Source organism: Bison bison, unplaced genomic scaffold (genome assembly GCF_000754665.1).
Source record: "Bison bison bison isolate TAMUID 2011002044 unplaced genomic scaffold, Bison_UMD1.0 scf7180017864370, whole genome shotgun sequence".
Classification (NCBI taxonomy): Eukaryota; Metazoa; Chordata; class Mammalia; order Artiodactyla; family Bovidae; genus Bison; species Bison bison.
The window spans coordinates 2,524,783-2,532,475 of NW_011494942.1; the positions used below are offsets into that span (position 1 = coordinate 2,524,783).

Here is a 7,693-nt window from a genome sequence, read left to right on the forward strand (position 1 = left end):
ACTGAGCGACTGATCTGATCTGATCTGATCTGTCCTTTCCCACTGTCTCACAGTGACATTGTATGCCAGTGTCTTGGATATGCCAAAGCTTCAACATTTCCATCTACTATCATTTTTTTTATTGTATTCATCACTTTTTAACTTAGAAAATCCTCCACCAAGAGATACTTGATAAATGCATTTTCATTTTAAATATTTATTACTTAATTTTATACATTTGTGTATATAAATTTTTAGTTTTGCAAATATCTGTCTTCTCATTTAAAGTGGAAATCCAAACTGAGTCCCCATACCCAAATAGTAGGTCTTTATATGAACCAGCACAACTGTTAAATAATTCTGTTTCTGCTGATTTGTAAGGCTTACCTACCACACATTAAATTCTTATATATACAAGGTTCTGTTCCTAGCATTTTATTTGTTTTATTGATCTCTTTTTTTTTCTTAATCCAGTTCCACTTCATTTAATTATCATAGCTTTATAATATGCTAATATAATTTATGCCCCTCCTACAAAGTCATTTACGTTAATTATTCTCATATTATATATTGTATCATACAGAGGTTCTTGTTTTCTGCATCAATAAGATAAATATATGTAACAGAATTATTGAAGCTTTCTAAAAGGTAGCAAGTCAAAGCTGGTGGTAAATTACTTATTCAAACTCACTTAAAGAGACTTGACTAGTAAAAGGAAATTACATCTTGCTTAGAATTACATACCTGTTATTATGTTTATTTGTAAAGTTATTATTCATAAGTGATTATAATAATTTTGAGTTGAACACATCAGTGAATCTGGCCTCATGCCAGAAAATTACATTTTTTGTTAGCTAGAGGGTAGATATACAAATACAGAGAGAAAATCAGAAAAAAAGAAACAGTGAATGTAGTTATAAGTACACTAATTCTTTTCCAACAGTCATAATGTTCTGGTATGAAGAGTGTGTTGTGAGTCCATCAAGGATGTTTGGAGGACGACCAGGTGAATGACTGTCAGTGCAGGGGAAGGCAAAACGCCCTCTGACTCCACTTTAATGTGGCTCTCTTCAAGAAGCAAGGCCACTTGTCCAAAGACACACAGCTAGTAAGTGTGGAACTAGTAAGCAGAGGATAAGGGAGAATCTGAATCCTTGTCTCCATAACCAGGAATATATGCTTTTTCCCTTGTTTTTTTCCTTTCTATGGGACTGTTTTCATGGTAGTTAAATTCCCTTCAGCAATAAAAACTGCGGGACTCAACTAAGCCTCCTAAATTTCAACAGCTAGTCATCGAATTTATGATTACTCAAGTTGTGTGAGTCCCCTTTTTGGCCCTGGCTGCCAGCTTTTACTTCTCAATCACACCTCTACCTGAGAAACCTCAAAACAGAGTAAGCTTACATCTAAGACAGCCAAAGCTGTTGTTTTTAGCACCTGAGATGAAAAGATTTTGCAAAGTAGACTTGTTCCTAAGAAATGTTGTGCAAATCTCTTCTGTAATTTTAACAATATCTGATGAAGGCAATGCATTGCATGATATATAGATATGGATATAGATTCATATGGCTATAGATTCCAGGTTAATACTCATTTTAGAGTATTCTTTAAGCATATAGAGTACTAAATGTTTGGTTGTGGGCACTGAGGAAATAAAGAGTAGCTATTATTGTTACTAGTATGGTGTTGTGTAAGATCTTAGAAGTTTTGACTTTAAATTTTTAGAGGGGTATGCTTGTCATTTAAAAAAAAAATAAGTGCTACTTCTCTAAAAAGCAAAGAAGCATTCTGTGAAGTAATTAATCACTCTCAAATCTCATTTTAATGCATACTTCCCAGGGCTTTCGTGGTGGTCCAGTGGTTAAGACGCCACATTTCCACTGCAGGGGGCACATGTTCGACCACTGGGCATGGAACTAAGAACTAAGATACATATGGTATGGCCAAAAAAGAGAGAAAAGAATAAATATTTCCCAAATTTCTACCCCTATTTCTTATCTCCCATGAATATACATTTTGAGAACTTTCCTCTACTAAATAGTATTTATTAAGGAAATGCTTGATTTTTAAAAAAATTGTCAATGAAAAACATGACAGCCCCTGTAATCCCACTAAATTGATCAAATGATAGCCTATGCAAATTTTTTATTTAGCTTGTGCTAAGCCTTGCGGCTCAGCTGATAAAGAATCTGCTGGCAACGCGGGAGACCTGGGTTCGATCCCTAGGTTGGGAAGATCCCCTGGAGAAGGAAATGGCAATCCACTCCAGTTCTCTTGCCTAGAAAAGCCCATGGACAGAGGAGCCTAGTAGGCTACAGCCCATGGGGTTGCAAAGAGTCGGACAGGACTGAGCAACTTCACTTTCACTTTCAAGCATGAGTAAGTATGTAGCCTTTTCAGGGTGTATTGAAATATTAAGCATATGCAACCACTCTTCATTTCTAATTTTAAAGACGCTACAAAGTATACAGACCCCAGGTTGGGAACAGTGATTTTTTTCAATTATGACTGCTAAGCATGGGGATATTTCTTCTTAATGCCTTCTTTAATTATTTCCTTTGGAAGGTCCCGAGTGCTTCAAATGTCAGAAGGGTTGTGGCTTTTGCCAAGGGTTGCTTAGTTAACTGTTTATTTAATGAATGGGGTTTTCTGTGCTGCTGAATTTCTCATGGCACACTTTAGGAAATTTTTGGCAGCATTTAAATTGGAGAACTGAGAAACATATTGGCTCTACGGAAGCTCAATCAGTTCCCAGGCAGAGCAGTACCCTTGCCAAGAAAAATTCACTAAAATACAAAATACAAAGACCAAACTCACATGTAACCCAAGGAAAACTGACTTTGGTATGGAGAATTAAACAAATCCTGGATCCAAGTGTCTCAGGTGGCCCATGAATGGAAGAGGGGAAATGCTTCGCAATTCTGGGGGAGAAATGGGAATGGAATCTCCTCACTTTGGAGGATGACAATAAGCTTAAATTTCTTGATTGATTGGAAAATTCATTATTTGCTAAGGAAAAAAAAAAGATGAAGTCATGTAATTTCTCACATGTTCCCTCCTAAAAGAGGATCCATCTAAACCTATGTTTACGTTATTGTAAGATGTATTGGTCGCTCAGTCGTGTCCAACTCTTTAAGACCACATGGACTGTAGCCTGCCAGGCTCCTATGTCCATGCAGTTTTCTAGGCAAGAATACTGAAGTGGGTATTTCCTACTCCAGGGGATCTTCCTGTTCCAGGGATCAGACCTGGGTCTCCTACACTGCAAGCAAATTCTTTACCATCTGAGACACCAAGCCCTGGAGAATATACTTGAAAGATATACTCAGTTTACTCATTTTGATGAAGGACTAATCAGTAATTGATTTTTTTTAAAACTGTGCATCCTAGAACAAATGTCCATATGGTTGAATTTTTTAAATGATTCAGCCAGGTTCCTAGACATTGTATAAGCACTGCCTACCAGATATGTTTTCTCTAAGGACTGGAGCAGGAAGATGCCCTGAAATGTCACCTGGACTCTGGAAAGTCCCCAATCCACTAAAAGATACATTTTGTTTTTACTCAACTATACTTCAAAATGAATATGTAACTATGATACAGAATGAGGAGGGAAGTTTTGTTTTTTTTTAAATAAACACTAGTTTGAGAAAACAAAAGAGAATGTAAGTATCTTTCAGCAACTTAAGATGAACAGCACCAGCCTACAAATCATTACTCTAAGCATGTGCTGAGGCTTGTGTGTAATAAAGGCCTGCCACCCACACAGCTCTGATGACAGCTCTCCCTCAATCTGTGGCACTCGCCAGCCCAGCTCCCAATCCCTTTCCCTCTCTGGGAGAAAAATTTTGAGTCAGCCAGGCTCTCTCTTTCTCTCCTGGTTTGCTGAAGGCTCCCTGCATTGGCTTCCTTACCTTTCTTACCATTTTCTCGCTTTATTTAGAAATTAACAGGGCTGGCCACATCTTACCCTAGGTTGGCCAGCTCTCAGGTGGCTTATATGGACATGTATTCTGCTCTTTGGCTTCCCAGGTGGCATGATGGTAAAGATTCAACCTGTCAATGCAGGAGACACAAGAGATGTGGGTTCTATCCTTGGCTCAGGAAGATCCCCTGGAGTAGGAAATGGCAACTTGCTCCAGTATTCTTGCTTGGAAAATTCCATGGACAGAGGAGTCTGGTGGGCTATGGCCCATGGGGTCGTAAAGACACAACTCAGTAACTGAGCACATTCTCTTCTTTGGGCTATTCACTGAGCTCCCTCCTTATACCTTGATTAGCTAGTATGTTGCTTGACATAATATTAATGTGAATTATAATAACATCAGGAATAACTCATAAAAGCTTCTGCTACATACTCTGTGCATTTTTAGCTACTTACATAAAACTCTTATTTCTCATGACAGTCTAGTAATATAGGCATATGAAGGCTCAGAGAATTTAAGTATCTAGTCCAAACTACACAGCTAATATTAACAGATGACTAAGCAGGAGTACAACTCAACATTTATTTGCTTCCAAATTTGTATGTGGTTTTAGTCCATGCTCCCCATTATCCCACGGGACACTGGATGAGTTCCTGTGTACTTAGCCAGCATCATCAATCTCATCATCAATAAGTAATGACACACCTTATGCCTTTTCTTCCACAAAGAGGCTCATCTGACTAATTGTGTTTCTCTTAATACTATTAAGAGAGAGAAAAAAAAAAAAAAAATCCCCCTGGGTTCAATCCCACTCTCTTTCTCCCTTGAGTTTAGGATAATTATTGTTCACATGGCTGACCTGTAGCCCTATGGCACTCTGATTTGATGTCATACTTATTTTGTGCTCATTTCACTCTTAAGAGCAAATTGCCTGACCATGTTTTCAAATGACTACAAAACTTGCTTTGAAATTTTAGGATTCCATAAACTGAGATTTTTCTAAGTTACCTTGAAAGTGGAAAAAAAAAAAATGAAATTTAGTATCAGTAGGAATGGCATTCTAAGGGCCAGTTTCCAGGCTTTAAATTTAGATTTGGCTACGATAGCCTCCACCCTGAGTCAGCAATAAAATAATGATGTGCCAACCACATGTTTTCATTACATCAGATGAAGCCAGAACAGCAGGGCCAGAACTAGGCTGAAATGGGTGAGACGAATGAGACATTCATCTTGGGTGCAAAATATAAGGCAGGTGGGGGTGGGAGGGAAGGATGCTAAAAATTTGGTGATCAAGACAAATAATATCCCAATGCAATATTTTTTAAAATGCAAAAATGTCTATGATAAACAAATTGCTAAGCTTTTAAAGAACCATAGGATCAGAATTATTTATTGTTCCTTTCACCTCAGGCTTCAATATAGCCTAGTGCAGCAATGCAATACAGTATTTTTCTAGGATTAAAGACCCCAGTTTAGTCTGTTGGAAACTTTTTTTATTAGAACAAGTGCCAGTAACCAGTAGTAGTTATGGGAAAAAATCATTACCTATCATTAAAATTAGAACCAGAATACACTATTTCAGGTGCCCAAGTCATTAATAAAACCAGTTTTACCCAAAGGATAACAATAGAAAACACTTATAGAGTACTTAATCAGACAATATTTTAAGCACTTCACTCATTTAATTCTCAGGACAACCTGCTGAGATAGAGGAACAGGCTCCCTGCCCCAGGATTCATTAGATGACAATGTCTGAGGAACTAACTACACCACACGATGATTCTGGCCACACAAAGAAATGGAGTCTTTGTCTTAGAGATGAGGAAACTGAACTCACGTGGTCTGAAACTAAGGAGACAATTTCAAACCCAAATGGTCTCTTCAAGGCCCTTGCTCTGAACAATACTGTTCACAAAGACCAAATAATCTGGCTCCTACACCCACTCAATCCTACAGTGTGGTCAACTTTAATAATCATTACCCTCAAAATAAAGATACTGGTGTGAACTCTCATAGAAACTAGAAAAAATTTTAAAGCATACATATTTTTCAATGGCTTGTCATTGAAATCATATTGAGAGCTATACATACTACCTGAAGAACTACAATAGATCTCTGACATTCACCAATCAATGTATAGTTCAAAAGTATACACTAGACTGCTTACTCAAGATATTTTTTTATAGTGATGAATAAACAAACATTAGTTCAACAGTTCACAGGCACTGAAAGGCCAACAGAATCCAGCCTCCTAGCTTTTGTGACTGCTGGTAAGCTAACTTTTATAGGTGTATAGCTAGTATTCTTGTATTAATCAGCCAGTATGATCAAATGGAAGATTAAAAAACCAGAATATAATAATTATATAAATTTCATATCTTTGTGCTCAGTGGCTCTATAATTATATAATGAAATTAGAACACTGTAAAGAATTATAAACAAAAGAATAAAGAATTTAGAGTAAAGCCTTTAGACCATATCTATTACATGGACACTTTTAAGGAATTACTGACACAATTCATGCTGTCATACATGTAGATTTCAGATCATCTAATTTACTACTAAATTAAATAATAAACAAAAGTTAATGGTCCTATTAGAATATTTACTACTAATGTTTTTTCAGGTCCATAACGAGCCAGTATTAAAGTAGGAATACCTTTGAAGAGCAAAACAGAGCAGGCTAGGCTCTTGAGAAAACGCTATTTCAGAAGGAAAGAAGGGTTGGGAGATGGGCTGGCAGTAGAGTACTGAGGTGGGAAAAATCCATAAATAGAATATAAATGTTGTTAATCCACAAAAAACTTGGACATTTCCATAGCATTGGTTAAGTAGGTCAAGGCTATTAATTATATGTCATTAATTGCAATTTATAATCCCATTCAGAATTCATTTCTTATAAATGTGATAAATCAAATCATGTTCTAAGGAAAGTATCACTGAGGAAAAACTTTTAGTGGATTCGTGAGTGTGTTCATTCACACACGACTTAAGAACTCTCACAATGAATTTCTCACCTGAGGCTTTGTCTTGGTCCCTGGTTGATCTGCAGAAAGCATCTCTAGGCTCTGGCAACTGTGTTGTACATGCAACCCATAGGTCACAAAAAATTAGATACAAAATATGGATAGATTAGAAAAAACACATGCAGACTAGAGGAAAAACAGAATCACTAAATAAGCATGTTGACCAGGGATGGGAGGCTCAGAAGTATTCTAATAAGTATTCTAATATATTATTATATAAGAATATAATGTTATTATAGTACATCCATTTTATGGTAAATTTATGATATGGTGTTCTTTATGATATGTATGATATTGATGTTTTTCACAATGCTCATATGTTGCTGAGTCTTACTGTATACTCAAAGCAACAGTAAGGGCCATAGGTACACACTTATTTTAAAATCAAAGTATTTTCTGTAGCTTGGTCACCTCTGTGATCAGAGAGAGGTGTGTACTCTAGCACCATACTTCATGTGCTGCTGCTGTTGCTGCTGCTAAATTGCTTCAGTCGTGTCCGACTCTGTGTGACCCCAAAGACGGCAGCCCACCAGGCTCCCCCGTCCCTGGGATTCTCCAGGCAAGAACACTGGAGTGGGTTGCCATTTCCTTCTCCAATGCATAGAAGTGAAAAGTGAAAGTGAAGTCGCTCAGTTGTATCCGGCTCCTAGCGACCCCATGGACTGCAGCCCACCAGACTCCTCCATCCATGGGATTTGCCAGGCAAGAGTACTGGAATGGGTTGCAATTGCCTTCTCTGATACTTCATGTGCTGCTGCTGCT

The 7,693-nt window shown here is 37.4% G+C and overlaps 1 protein-coding gene across 14 annotated transcripts in view; it reads right to left on the reverse strand.

Moving 5' to 3' along the window:
- Positions 1-7,693, reverse strand: part of NRXN1 (neurexin 1) — a 1,228,156-nt gene that overhangs the window by 697,269 nt on the left and 523,194 nt on the right. The window lies entirely within an intron of this gene.